Source organism: Hevea brasiliensis, chromosome 5 (assembly GCF_030052815.1).
Source record: "Hevea brasiliensis isolate MT/VB/25A 57/8 chromosome 5, ASM3005281v1, whole genome shotgun sequence".
Taxonomy (NCBI): Eukaryota; Viridiplantae; Streptophyta; class Magnoliopsida; order Malpighiales; family Euphorbiaceae; genus Hevea; species Hevea brasiliensis.
The window spans coordinates 113,666,247-113,683,052 of record NC_079497.1 but is presented as its reverse complement, the minus strand read 5'-3'; positions in this window follow the sequence as shown (position 1 = coordinate 113,683,052).

Genomic DNA, 16,806 nt, shown 5'->3' with positions numbered 1-16,806 from the left:
TGTATGAAAATTAATTTATTACATCACGTACCATAAAATTTAATAAATAAATAAATAATATTTAAGATTGATACACATACCAAATTGATTAACAATTATGCAATAGAATTCCTCCTCCCCTTTACCTTTTTCATCTTTTTCTCCCCTTTCTTTTTTTCTTTTCCTTAAGTTTTCCCCTAAGCGGCTACCCGTGAGAAAACTCACCGGTAGCTCCTCCTCCATTTTTCTTTTTTTTTTTATATTATTTTTTTAAATAACTCGTAAATATATATGTATTCTTTTTGTTAGATTTATAACTCAAAATTCTAGTTAATTTAGAAGACTTTTTTCTAATTTGAGTGAGAGAAATATTCCTCAATAGGATAGAGAAATATTTTCTAGATAGAGTAAAATTTTTATTTTAGTGTTATTCCCAAATTGAGTGGGACTTCTAATCAGATTAGAATTGAGAGAATTAATATTATAAATAGAAGAATAGTGGAAAGGTTATTTGGCTTAGCCCATGGAAAGTAGCTTTACCCATGGAAAGTGACTTTACACGTGGAGAGTGACTTTGCCTATGGAGAGGGTTTGTCAGTCATTGTAAAGAGTGGTTTTGCTAGTTATTAAGGATTTGGCTCTACCCATTAATGAGGGGCACTCGCCAATTGCAGTGAAGAGAGGCTTTGGCCTAAGGTGAAGAAAAGACATAAAATCTAAGAGGAAAGGATTCTTGTCCATTGGTGAGAAAGCTCTTGCCCATGTAGCTTGTAAGACCTAGCCCGGGACTGTTACCCGTGCTAGGAATCGGGTTAGCTTAAGGCTGCCATAACCCGTAGCAAGCCTAAAAACTGTGAACATACCTTTAACATCTATACTATTAACACTTAAATGTATCACAAACTATTATACTTTAGTCTTTTATCTATACATAAATATCTTTAACATAAAAGTTGTTCATAATTTAAACCGGTTCATAAATTGACCCTTAACATACATAAGCTCTGAAGCGTAAATGTTTAACATATACACTCCCAAAAGGTTAACATAACATAAACATCACCATTCATACTTAAAATATTACATAACTCTCATTTTTCTATAATTACCAGCACAGTACTATCCATTCACATTTTATATGTCTGTCTATCTATACAACATACATAAAGAAAAGTGCTAAAACGATCTATGATGACCTCTCTTCTAATCCTGTAAACCTGCATCTAAGAGTTAAGGAAAATGGGTAAGCTTACAAAAGCTCAATGATTAAACTAATTAATATTAATTATATCATTCATTTCATATATATACAATGTTTCATCCAAATGGGTTTTCATATTATTAAACATTTCATGTAGGATGGACTTGTCACCAGTGACTCTCCAAATCTAATACGCCCAACTCATATAGAGGCTCCTCAAGACTTTTGCTTAAAACATAACATGTGTCATACACTCGAAAAAACTTAGAGATCTCCCTTGACGGGGCATCATAAAGATGTGTCATACACTCGAAAAAACTTAGAGATCTCCCTTGACGGGGCATCATAAAGATGTCCCAATGGAATTTACTTATGGATCCATAACATAATCATAAACATAGGGGGAGTCAATGGATCATCCATCATCCATCAATGCATCAATAACAATTATACAATTATGTAACATCTTCGTATTCTAGATACATATATCCTAAATAAATATGGCATGATGTATGAGGATGATCATAAATTAAATTTAAAAGTTTACATTTATTAAGGTTAGAATTACTCACCTCTTGTAGCCTATTAACCACCTAGTTTAAACGGTAGCTATCCTTGAATCCTTAACCTTTCGAGTCCCTCAAATCTAATCTTATAAAATAAGACACTATAGAGTCATATAAGGTTCTAAAACTCTATACATATATTAAATAACTTATTCTAGGCTCTTAAGAATCATGAAATTAGGTTTTGAAACCTTAGAAAAGAAGGGAGAAAAAGTCAAGCAGAACCTACTTTAGCTGCCAAAGTCTCAGGCTTCGGATGGCTCTTTTATCCAGTGCTAACTACAGTTACCGAAGTCTTGAACTTCGCCTGTCGAACCTAAAAATTTTTCGAGAAATTGCATACTTTGACTGCTTAATCTATAATTTTCGGCAGCCGAATCTGAGAATTTTTAGAATTTCGAAGTCAAAAACTTACAAAATCCTTCTCCCATCAACACCCAAACTCACTGCAAAGTTCCAAAACTTAATCTAAACACATATACACATCTCTAGGGCCTAAAATAACTTGAAATCATTTAATACTCACATACATTAATAAAAAACTCAAATCCTAGGTTTTTTCCCAAATCCATCATAACATAAACATGGATTTTCCTCAATCTATTAAAGGAAACTAGATATTTAAGGCCCACAACACTTAACCATAACTAACTAACAGTAAAAACATGCAATTTTAACATAAATCACAAAATCCTAACCCTAACATTTATAAACTTCTTAAAACTCATCTTAAAAATAACTTTTCATGAAATTGAAGTTATAGAAACCTAATCCCCTTAAAAACAACTTTTCATGAAATTTAAGTTATAGAAACCTTATCTCTCATCAACTTTCTTAGATCTATTTATTAGATCAAGAAAAAAAGAATCTTATCTCTTTTTCTTAGAGTTTGAAGGTGAGAAATTTCTTAAAACTTGAATCTACTCATCCAAACTTATAAATGAAAAAATTCACCTCCAGATCTTAAATATCCAAGAAAATCTCTTGAAAGAGCTCTTTATATGCTCCAACCATAGAGAGAGAGAAGAGAAATCCAATTATTTTTTACAATAAAAATGAGCTTTACCCTCATCGTATTAATGAAATAATTGATTAATATCATTTTTATAATACGTATTAATGAAATAATCTTCTTTCTGAAAAATAAAACTATGCATGAACTGTAAAAATAAATAATTATATAAATCATTATCGTACAACAGTTGATTATGTTACTTATTTAAAAAAAAAAAAAGTGTTTCCTATAATTCAAGCAGCATTAATGACAATTGATTTTGTTATTGTGGCCAAAATTTTTCAAATCGTACACAAAAATTTCTCATTTCAAGCAGCATTAATGACATTTGATTTTATTTAGGGTTTGGGCGGCCAGTAAAAGACTAGTAAAACCAATCAATAAATAAAATTAAGGCTTTGATTAGATTGTTTTGCTCTTATAATTCAAATGGTCATTTGTCATAATCCACAAACTATATTTAATGTGATCTAATTCATATAGTCTGACGCAAGGTGAAAAATTTGCAGAACATTAGAGATATAATAATATCAATCCAAAGGTAAAGTCCTTTCCTAGGCTATTTTTACACATTGAAAAGTATCACAATTTGACCCGTTAATGACACCCAACTTAAAGACTAATCAAAAGGCTAATCCACTCAGTTAATTAATTTAACTGATAAAAATGAAAATTCTTTCTTTTTATTAATAAGATTTTAATTTTTTTAAAAACAATAATTTAAAATAATAACAGTAAATGAATGATGATCTAATTTTAATATTATTTAAATATAATATTTAATCTCGATATATATATATATATATATAATAAAAAAAATCCTCCACTGTAAAACGGTGCTGTGATTTTGAAAAAGAAAATGTAAAAAGGGTCAATTGAATTGTTTAGAGTTTAGGATCGTTCAGGCAGACAACAAATTTTGTAGGATCAAATAATAATGTCGTTAGCTATCAGCAAATAGGGCATTCACATGTTCACAGTGTGTGTATATATATATATATATTCTGTTTGTCAATAAATTTATGAAATTTTTGAAAAACACGTTGACGTTAAAATTTAAAAGTTCTAAGTGATTATATCTTACTTTTATTTTATTATAAATTTATGAAATTATTTAAAAAATACACAAGAGATTAAAATTTAAAATTATGAGTAATTATATCTTGCTCTTTTTTATTATAATAATATTTTTTCTCTTATCTTGTTCATAAACATAAATTTTATAATTAAATCATATAAATTTTGTATTATTCTTTTTATTTTTTTTTATATCATGTGATTGTGTATGTGTGTGTGTTTAAATTTATATATCTATTATAACAATAAAATATTTTACTAACTATAAATAATATAATAAATAAAATTCAAACTCTTAATTTTAAAATTTTATTGAATTATTGATTGTTGTTAGTATTTTTAATTAATTGCATGATATCATGATATGGAAAAGCAAAACAGAATAGGTGGCTGCAAGACTAGTAAAACTTCAACCCTTGCCTTGATAGAAAAGAAATTGATAATAAATATACAAGTATATTATATTGCTAGTGGTGTAGTGGTCCAATGTATAGGCAAAACAAATATATCATAAATTTTTTTTTTAATTGTGTGAAATGACACTTAGAAGCCATGTGATAAATCTGTCCTCAGTAAGATGTATTTGTACATAAAATTAATTTTGAATTATTATTGTTATTGATGAATATAAATGTATTCTCTCTTATAAATCAACTTAATATATTCAATATAAATAATTTTAAAATATTATTTAATAAAATTAAAATTTAAAAAATATATTTTTATCAATTAAATTAATTTTTTTAATAAATATTCAAATCTGATAAAATCAGATGAGTAAAATACTTTTCAAACCACTGAATCAAACTAATTTTAGACATCAATTGAAGAAACATAATAACTTTTAATTAGTCTACAATTCATCCATCTCCTTTATTTATATCACTAAAATAAATAAATATACACACACAAATGTCATTGCTGACCTTCACATGGATCCTCTTATTGATTCGCATATCATTTTATCTGTAGATGGACTTACCATGAAGTTGATCCTTGTGGTCCAAATTGGCCTACCCTTTGAATTGAATTAAAATATAAAATGCTCTTATTTTTATTTTTTTATTTATATTTTTCTTTTATAAAAAAGGGCAAATGGGTAGTATTTAATTTTCACTATAATTGTAAAAATTAAGACTATATTAAATTCAAGACTTTCCACTGTACACATTATATAATTAATCTCTTTAAATAGGTATGACTACCAAATAGAGACGAGCATTATTTGATTTGACCCGAATAAATCGAATCGAATCACTTTAATTTGGTAATTCGATTCGATTTTTAAGATAATTTGATTTGGTTTGGTTTTACATTCTAAGAATTTCGGTTATTTCGGTTCGGTTCAGTTTTGGAGAGAAAAAAAATCAGTTGAACTGAACCGAACCGAACAAAATTACTTTATTAATTTTTAAATTGATTTATTTTTATGAGAAATTTATGAATTATATGTAATTATATATATATATATATAAATTATTTAATGTCATTGATTAATGTTTATTAGGTTCAAATCAATATTAAAATCAGACTAAATAACTTAAAAATCTATTTTAAATTAAAAAATTCATTCAAACTCAAAAATCGATTAGTTCAAACCGAACTAAACTAAAATAGAGTGATTTTATTCAATTTGATTTTTCATTCATTTCGATTCGATTCGATTTCTAAAATATAGTAATTCAGTTAATTTAATTTTAATAATTCGATTCAATTCAATTTGATTTGAAACGAATACTCAATATTTTTATCAAAATCATTGAATTAAAAAGTGTAATCTTAAAATTAAAAAATATAAATGAAAATTGGACAAGGGATTTTATATTAAATTAAGTTAAAAAGATTAAAGAATAGTAAAACACAAATCAAAAACTTATTCAAATCGCTCAAACAAAACATTTTCCAAATTAATTTTAGAGAAAAAAATAAGATAAAACATGATTATATCAAAGAAAAATGAAAATAATTAATTAGTCAACATCTGATCTTTGTTTTGTTTTTATTTTTTTCAACGATTTTAATTAATATGATATTGATATTGTACGTAATGCTTTGCTGTCGTTACTCCAGCTCCTTCTGTATTCCAAACCTATGAGAGAGGTTTTGACCATTGTGCACCTCAAAGCTTCAAGTCTCCTTTCTTCCAACTTATTTATTTCATTCAAAGGATGAATTTGCACCCCTTTTATAGAATTTATCTCACCCATTAATTTCCTTCATTCCAATAACCATATCAAAAACAGTAATCAATCACCAATTAGGATATATAAATCCACATTTATTGCGGATTAATAATTAAAAAATTCATTAATTCCTTTGTTTTATTTGTTGAGCCCTATATGATTATGATCATTAATTAAAGGGTAACCATAAAAAAATAATAATTAAAAGATAATATGATAAAAGCACTTATTACTTTATAATAAAATTATATAATTATTCTCATTAATTCATCATAATTATGAATTATCTTATTTACAAAGCATTTAAAGATTAATCATATAATACATTAAAAGCACTGAATTTTAGTGCTATCTCATATATAAATTTTCATTTTTTTTATGATAACAGAAAGTAAGACTCATGATTTTGCTAAATCATCTTATTTTCTAGAACAAAATGATTTTATTTTGTAATAAAATCAATCCCTAATTATCTAGGTCATGCTTTCCAAATTAGTTATGGGTATAGGTAGTTTTAACAAAGTTCTAAAGCAAATTCTTTTTTTTTTTTTTTGGAAAAATACATGAAATTCTCATTGGATAGGTCCAAAACAGGCATTGATGCAACAGAACATGAACCTTGAATTAATGTTTTTGCCAATCAAGTTAAATTAAACTATGCTATGGAGACATTGACATTGATGAGTTTGCCAAAACCCTATTTCAACAACTTCTTTTAGTTACTTCCCTATTATTATAAAAAAAAAAATTAAAAAACAAGGAAAACCTTGTTTACTCATATATAATTCGTTGATATGCCAATATATATATTAATTGACTTAATGTAACCATTGTTATGAACACTAGAATACTTCATTTGTCAAAACAATTGGAAAATTACAAAGATTCCAAAAAAAAAATTAAAAATGTTTGAAAATATTATAATTTAATAGATAATTAGATTTTATTTTATTTTACTTATAAAATTTTGAATTTTGACTGTAAAATTAATGGAGGGGGGGAATGATGATCTCGTACATATAATTAATGGTGAAACTTGAAAGTCGATCCGTTCCTTCGTGACTTGCATTTGTAATAGTAATAAAAGGCTTGATGGTCAAGATAGCACTTTCCAATATTAAAAATTGATGGGAAAAATATTGTCCTTCACTATAATTTCAAACAAATGTTTTTTTGGCTGAATTTCAAACACGCTTTTTTATTTAAAAAAATAAATAAATATACAGATAAATTGATTACATATTCAACATAAAATATCATGCCCATAATTAGAAATCAAAACTTAAAATATTTTAAAAATAAAATATTTATATACTTATGTTATAAGTAATTAATTGATAATAATTTTTTATAATATATAATAGATTTTTAATCGATAAAGTGAAATTAATTTAATATTAGAACAATTATATTGTAAAATCTCATTAATTTAAAGTATATGAACAAATGAGTCTAGACAATGACTCTTAGAAAGTCTGAATGATGATATATTTATATAAATATTATTAAATTTAGATTGTTTAAATATTTTTTTTAAATGAGTTATTTCGACCTAGATGTAATATTAATTTGTTAAGTTTTTATTGGTTATTTAAAATTAATAAAAATATATATAATTTACAAAAAATGAATATTAATTATTGTTTGATAATAATGTAACTTATCATTTTTTTTATTAATTATAATAACTATATAACTATTTGAATTTTAGGGTTAGCAATGTGACAAGAATCATTTCCCTCATCCTCGTGTTAGTAGTTTGATTCAGTCAATAAAGACCTATGCTACAGGAGATATTTACTGCTGCTAGAAGTTAGGAAAGTTTTTTTTATTTCTATTTCTGCTGTAATCTTTAGCATATTTTACGATGATTCTGTTTTATGTGAAGGCTATATAATGCCTAACTATTGCACTAATAAGGCATCACTTTGAAATCCAATTGCTCTGGTTTATTATTTCTCTTGTGAACCTTTACAATTGGTATCAGAGGCCCACTGGCCCTGAGGAAATAACAAATCTTTGAGTGATCAAACACAGCAAGATGAGTGACGATAAGACATTAACAAAAATTCCGCACTTTGATGGTCACTATGACCATTGGAGTGAGCTGATGGAGAATCTTCTTAGAGCTAAAGGTCTGTGGAGTTTAATAGAAAATGGTTTTGAAGAACCAAAGGGAGAAATGTTGACAGAAGCACAGCAGACCCAACTTGAAGATGCTAGAACCAAGGATCATCAAGTAAAGCACTATCTATTTCAAGCTATCGACAGAACTGTTTTTGAACAGATCCTGGACCGCCGCACAGCGAAAATAGTCTGGGATTCAATGAAGAAGAAGTTTGGAGGAAATTCGAAAGTGAAGAAATCTCTTCTTAACGCATTAAGAAGGGAATTTGAAGTGCTTGAAATGAAGAGGGAGTAGTCTATCGATGAATATTTTGCAAGGGTAATGACAGTAGCAAACAAGATGAGGAGTAATGGAGAAGAGATGACAGATACCAAAATTGTTGAGAAAATTTTGCGTACCCTCACAGGAAAATTCACGTATGTCTGCGTGTCAATTAAAGAATCCAAAGACACCGAAACCATGACAGTTGATGAGCTACAGAGTACCTTAGTCGTTCATGAACAGAAGTTTAAACGAGTTCGCAAGGATAATGATGAAGATCAGGTACTCAAGATTGAAGGACGTTCATCTGCTAGCAGAGGATGGGGCTCTGGCAGAGGAAGGGGTCGTGGTAGAGGAAGAGCTGTATTCAACAAAGCCACTGTTGAATGCTACAAGTGTCATGATTTAGGACATTTTCAATATGAATGTCCTAAATCAAACAAAGAAGCTAACTATGCCGAATTAGAAGAAGAGGATGAGTTATTGCTGATGGCGTATGTTGAGCTTCATGAGACAAACAGAAGTGACGCCTGGTTTGTGGATTCTGGGTGCTCTAACCACATGTGTAGTAACCAGGAAATGTTTTCAAGCTTAGACACCAGTTTCACCCATTCAGTCAAGCTTGGAAACAACGCAAGAATGAAGGTTACTAGAAAAGGAGAAGTAAAGTTGAGTCTGAAAGGGGTCTGCTATACTGTAAGTGATGTATATTGTGTTCCACAGCTAAGAAACAATCTGCTTAGTGTTGGGCAGCTGCAAGAGAAAGGTGTAGCAGTCTTATTCAAAGATGGAGTGTGCAGTCTCTATCATCCATTGAAGGGAAAGATGGCTGAATCAGTGATGAGTGCAAACTGGATGTTCATTTTGCTTGGAGAATCACCTCCTGCTGCAGAAAATGAGAAGTGTCTACAAGTAGGTAGTCCAGATGAGTCAATTCTGTGGCATCACCATTATGGACATCTTAGTTACAAAGGACTACGCACGTTGAACAGCAAAGAAATGGTAATTGGTTTGCCTTGAATTACAGAACCAGATTCTACGTGTGAGGCTTGTATGAAGGGCAAACAGCATCGAACTCAAATCCCTAAGAAAAGCAACTGGAGAGCTACTGAGCAATTAGAGCTGATTCATGATGATCTTTGTGGGCCTATCACACCAGCCTCAAACAGTCACAAGAGGTACCTTTTATGCTTTATAGATGATTTTTCAAGGAAAGCCTGGTGTTATTTTCTTGTTGAAAAGTCAGAAACCTTCTACCATTTTAAATGCTTTAAAGTACTTGTGGAAAAGGAAACTGGTTTGCCGATTAAGTGTTTGAGAGCAGAGGAGAGGGGAATTCAACTCAGCAGAGTTCAATGACTACTGTAAGCAACAAGGAGTGAAGCGACAACTGACCACTGCTTATACTCCACAACAAAATGGAGTGGCTGAGCGCAAGAATCGGACAGTAATGAACCTAGGGAGAGCGATGTTGGCGGAAAAGAACATACCCAAAGTTTATTGGCCTGAAGCTGTACAGTGGACATTTCATATCTTGAACAGATCGCCTACCTTGGCTGTTAAAGATATGACTCCAGAAGAAGCGTGGAGCGGTGAAAAGCCTACTGTGGATTATTTCAGAGTTTTTGGGTGTGTTGGATATGTTCACATACCAGATTCAAAGCGAACAAAGCTTGAAGACAAGAGTGTGAGCTGCGTATTCTTTGGATTCAGCAATAAATCCAAAGGATACAGAATGTTTGATCCTATTAACAAGAGAATTGTTCTTAGTCGAGATGTGATTTTTGACGAAAATCAGCCATGGGATTGGAGCAAAAATCAACAAGAAGAACAGGAATTTGAATTGGAGTGGGGTGATAACATCAGTCAAATTGCAAGCGGAGAAGAGAATATTGTTGAACCAGAACCTGATGTTCATCCACCTCTGGAAGTCACTCCAGATGTCGAAAGAAATCTTGCAGCAAGGGAGGGCAGAACCCGATGTCCCCCTGAACGACTAACTGATTTTGTTTCAGGTGAAGGTCTATCTGAAGAAGATGAAGCAAATATGATGGCCTGTCTTGTAATTTCAGATCCAACGAGCTATGAAGAAGCAGTGAAGGAGAGAAAATGGAGATTAGCCATGGATGAAGAAATAAGATCCATTGAGAAAAACAACACTTGGTGTCTGATGGAGTTACCAGCCGAAGCAAAGAAGGTCGGTGTGAAATGGATTTATAAAACAAAATTGAATGAGCATGGTAAGGTCGACAAATACAAAGCAAGACTTGTCGTAAAAGGGTACACCCAGCAATACGGAATAGATTATACTGAAGTATTCGCACCAGTGGCTAGAATGGATACAGTTTGAATGATTATAGCTTTGGCAGCTCAAAAGGGATGGACTTACCATGAAGTTGATCCTTGTGGTCCAAATTGCCCTACCCTTTGAATTGAATTAAAATATAAAATGCTCTTATATTTAATTTTTTATTTATATTTTTCTTTTATAAAAAAGGGCAAATGGGTAGTATTTAATTTTCACTTTAATTGTAAAAATTAAGACTATATTAAATTTCCACTATACACATTATATAATTAATCTCTTTAAATAGGTATGACTACCAAATAGAAGCGAGCATTATTCGATTTAAACTGAATAAATCGAATCGAATCACTTTAATTCGATAATTCGATTCGGTTTTTAAAATAATTTGATTCGGTTCAATTTTGGAGAGGAAAAAAAATCAATTGAACCGAACCGAACCGAACAAAATTACTTTATTAATTTTTAAATTGATTTATTTTTATGAAAAATTTATGAATTATATATAATTAAATATATATATATATATATAAATTGTTTAATATTATTGATTAATGTTTATTAGGTTCAAACCAAGATCAAAATCAGACTAAATAACTTAAAAATCTAGTTTAAATTAAAAAATCCATTCAAACTCAAAAATTGATTAGTTCAAACCCAACTAAACTGAAATAGAGCGATTTTATTCAATTTAATTTTTCATTCATTTCGATTCTATTTAATTTCTAAAATATAATAATTTAGTTAATTTAATTTTAATAATTCGATTCGATTCAGTTTGATTTGAATCGAATACTCAATTTTTTATCAAAATCATTGAATTAAAGAGTGTAATCTTAAAATTAAAAAATATAAATGAAAATTGGACAAGGGATTTTATATTAAATTAAGTTAAAAAGATTAAAGAATAGTAAAACACAAATCAAAGACTTATTTAAATCGCTCAAACAAAACATTTTCCAAATTAATTTTAGAGAAGAAAATAAGATAAAACATGATTATATCAATGAAAAAATGAAAATAATTAATTAGTCAACATCTGATCTTTGTTTTATTTTTATTTTTTTCAACGATTTTAATTTATATGATATTGATATTGTACGTAATGCTTTGCTGTCGTTACTCCAGCTTCTTCTGTATTCCAAACCTATGAGAGAGGTTTTGACCATTGTGCACCTCAAAGCTTCAAGTCTCCTTTCTTCCAACTTATTTATTTCATTCAAAGGATGAATTTGCACCCCTTTTATAGAATTTATCTCGCCCATTAATTTCCTTCATTCCAATAACCATATCAAAAACAGTAATCAATCACCAATTAGGATATATAAATCCACATTTATTGCGGATTAATAATTAAAAAATTCATTAGTTCCTTTTTTTTATTTGTTGAGCCCTATATGATTATGATCATTAATTAAAGGGTAACCATAAAAAAATAATAATTAAAAGATAATATAATAAAAGCACTTATTACTTTATAATAAAATTATATAGTTATTCTCATTAATTCATCATAAATATGAATCATCTTATTTACAAAGCATTTAAAGATTAATTATATAATACATTAAAAGTACTGAATTTTAGTGCTATCTCGTATATAAATTTTCACTTTTTTTATGATAACAGAAAGTAAGACTCATGATTTTACTTAAATCATTTTATTTTCTATAATAAAATAATTTTATTTTATAATAAAATCAATCCCTAATTATCTAGGTCATGCTTTGCAAATTAGTTATGGGTATAGGTAGTTTTAACAAAGTTCTAAAGCAAATTCTTTTTTTTTTTTTGGAAAAATACATGAAACTCATATTGGATAAGTCCAAAACAGGCATTGATGCAACAGAACATGAACCTTGAATTAATGATTTTGCCAATCAAGTTAAATTAAACTATGATATGGAGACATTGACATTGATGAGTTTGCCAAAACCCTATTTCAACAACTTCTTTTAGTTACTTCCCTATTATTATAAAAAAAATAATAATTTAAAAAACAAGGAAAACCTTGTTTACTCATATATAATTCGTCGATATGCCAATATATATATATATATATATATATATATATATATATATATATATATATATATATATATATATATATATATTATTTAATTGACTTAATGTAACCATTGTTATGAACACTAGAATACTTCATTTGTCAAAACAATTGGAAAATTACAAAGATTCCAAAAAAATTTTTTAAAAATGTTTGAAAATATTATAATTTAATAGATAATTAGATTTTATTTTATTTTGCTTTTAAAATTTTGAATTTTGACTGTAAAATGAATGGTGGGGGGGAATGATGATCTCGTACATATAATTAATGGTGAAACTTGAAAGTCGACCTGTTCCTTCGTGACTTGCATTTGTAATAGTAATAAAAGGCAGAAGGTCAAGATAGCACCGTCCAATATTAAAAATTGGTGGGAAAAATATTGTCCTTCACTTTAATTTCAAACAATTTTTTTTGGCTGAATTTCAAACACGCTTTTTTATTTAAAAAAAAATATACAGATAAATTGATTACATATTCAACATAAAATATCATGCCCATAATTAGAAATCAAAACTTAAAATATTTTAAAAATAAAATATTTATATACTTATGTTATAAGTAATTAATTGATAATAATTTTTTATAATATATAATAGATTTTTAATCGATAAAGTGAAATCAATTTAATATTAGAACAATTATATTGTAAAATCTTATTAATTTAAAGTATATGAACAAATGAGCCTAGACAATGACTCTTAGAAAGTCTGATTGATGATATATTTATATAAATATTATTAAATTTAGATTGTTTAAATATTTTTTTAAATGAGTTATTTCGACCTAGATGTAGTATAAATTTGTTAAGTTTTTATTGGTTATTTAAAATTAACAAAAATATATATAATTTACAAAAAATGAATATTAATTATTATTTGATAATAATGTAATTTATAATTTTTTTATTAATTATAATAATTATATAACTATTTGAATTTTAGGGTTAGCAATGTGACAAGAATCATTTCCCTCATCCTCGTCCCGCAAAGAATCAAAGTTGGAGTGAATTTCCTCACGAAAAATTTCTTTAATTTCATTTTTTATTTTAATTTATAATTATATAATATAAATTTATTTATTAGAAAAATACATTATAAACTATAAATATAAACTTTAAACATAATCTTAATAATATATATTAAAATCATAATATTTGTTGACCATTTAAAAATATAAAAATAAATTAATTTTTTAATAAAAATAAAATAATATATTGAGGTGGATTTTGGGAATTCGAGAAAGGGGAAGTTATTCCAATCTTTATCTTACATAATATCGGGGGACGATTTATGATTGGAGAAAATATAAGTCGAGTGCAAGGTGAATTGGATCGAAGTTAGGAACAATTATCATCTTTATTAAATTTTGACCCTCTTTTATCTTTAATCCTACATTCGCCTGAGTTTTACGCTGATGTTTAAATTATTTTATCCCTCCTCCTTTCTCCAAGTTTAAAACCAGCTATACTTTGCTAAGTTTGCTAAATTTACTACCGACTAAAATTGTTATAATTTTTGTAAAAGAATTTTTTGAAGAATGCTTTATTCTTTATATATATATATATATATATATTTCACTTTTATATTTAAATTTCATTTTTGAAGATTTTTCATCTTTCTTGTGTATTTTGTTAATAGAAGTCATGTGAAGGTAAAATAGAAATAAGAAAAACAATACATAAAATGTTAAATGAGCCAAAGATCTCAGCGATTGGTGACCGTATCGAAAAGTGACTGCAAACTCAGTTGCTACCTTAATTACGTGTGGGACTCTATGACACCCTAGGCCTAGGGATAATTGTGAAGCTAATGGTATTGTGAAAATCACAGAAAAGAATAGAGAACCGGCTCAAATAATTGAATCAAAGTTTAAGAAGTAACCTAGTGTTATTGGAAAATTTGTTCAGACCAATAAGGGGCAATATGGTCAATTCACTGTTAGAGGTGACTCTTGGCCTAAATATCCACTAAAATGTAGGAAATTAAAATTATGAAAGATTGATTAAAAATGAAGAGGTGTGTGAAAGAAAAGGAAAAAGAAAAGGAGAAATTCAAATTAAAGTGAATTATAAAATCATGTATAAATAAGTATGACATAATAAAAAAATTTATTATTTAATTAATTATTTTGGATAAGTTAAGAAGGGGATAAATACAAATTAAAAGAAAATAAAAAGAAATTCATTTCATCTTCTTCTTCTAGTTGTGCTGCTCCACTTCCTCTCTCTCATTCTCTCCCATTTCTTCCATTTTCACCTAAAATTTTCTCTTGAAACCTTACTTTCTCTCAACAAAACTTCCACCATATTAGTAGAAAACCCCAATTTAAGTCTTGAATTGAAGGTTTGAAGAAAGAAAGACAAGAAAGAAAGGAGGAAATTCAATATTTAAAAGCTCCACTTAAGGTAAGTTCTCTCTCTAGCTAAATTGATGATGTTTGCTTAGGATTGAATTTGAATATGGGATGATTGACCAAAGAAAGATGAAATCATGTATGATTTGGGGAAGGGTAGAATTCATTCAACATGAATATTTGAAGAATTGATGTGTTTTGATGAAATTAAATATGAAATTGAGCTTAGATGATGATGTGTATACGATATGTATATTGTAATTTGTATGGGTGGCATGAATTAGGAAGATGGAAATTAGGGTTTTGGTAAATAAATTAGGGTTTTGAGGACTTTTGACCAATTGAAGTTTTAATGCTCAATTTTGGTCAATTGGTGTGCATATGATTGTGAATTGATGATTGAGATAGGTTATGAATGTGGAATGGTTAGATTCTGGACAGCCTGACCTCTATCCATTTAAAAGGCTATAAGTTGAATTTTATTGTTCCAACTGGTGTAAGACTAATTGGAGATGAAAATAGAGTCATAATGCTACAATTTTAATGAAGAAACCTTGCCTAAAAACTAACCCCAAGTGGACCTAAAATCTATTTGAATCTGGATTTGGTACCCTGTTGTTGGACAGAATTGACCAAATGAACAATACATGTTCAAATGGTCATAACTTTGTGTAGAGAGGTCCAAATGACCTGATTTTTAAACCATTGAAAAGCTTAGACATAGTAGAACAACTTCCATGGGGAATATAAACCTAAATTCTGATCATAACTTATTCAAATTACTAACCAAATTTAGCTCACTCAATCTGCCAAAATCACAATTTGCTCAAAAAATTTTGAAATAACTAATCCGGCCAGTTATGGTAAAAATGCCATAACTTGAGCTACAAAACTATAAATAGAGTGATTTAAAAAGTAAATTAAACTAGACACATTAATGAATAACTTTGATGAAGAAAGTTTAGCCAAATTTTCTTCTATAGATTGGTCCAATGGAACAGTAAACATTGAAGATAAAAAATGAAATTTTGGAATTAATACTAATAAGCCTTGAATTGCAATTGACAACCAATGCCAATAAAATTGTAGCCCAAAATGTAGTAGGATCATGTGTTTAGAAATTTTATACTTACTAATTATGAAAAAGTCGACATTTTGAATGAATAGTAATATAAATAGTAACCATAAACATACCAAATACAAAGAATTTAATTCTTAGGAGAATTTATAAGTAAAATTAAGTATGCAAAAATTCAATTGTTGGATTTATTATTAGAAATGGTTTGAAAGGCTATTGAAACACTTTAATTATGTGTTTTAATTGGAAAGGAGCCTCCCAAGGAAGGGAAGGATTAAGTCAAGAATAGGGAGTCAAATAAGGTTTGTGCACAACTATTCTCTTTTCTACGTTTTAAAAATTAGATTTGATTTGAATGAACTTTAGATGAATGAATTTTGTTTTTCTTTGCAATTATGGACTTTAAAAATGTGGAATTGACTTTGTATGATTTAAATACAAATACCTTTGTATATTTAAGAATTTATTGTATTGTTTGAAAATTGTAAATTGTACACTTGATGTGTTGCCAACCCTGTGCATGAATTTACTATAATTGAGTGTGTTTATTATTTTATAAATGTATTTTACAAATGAAATTTTTTTAAATATGT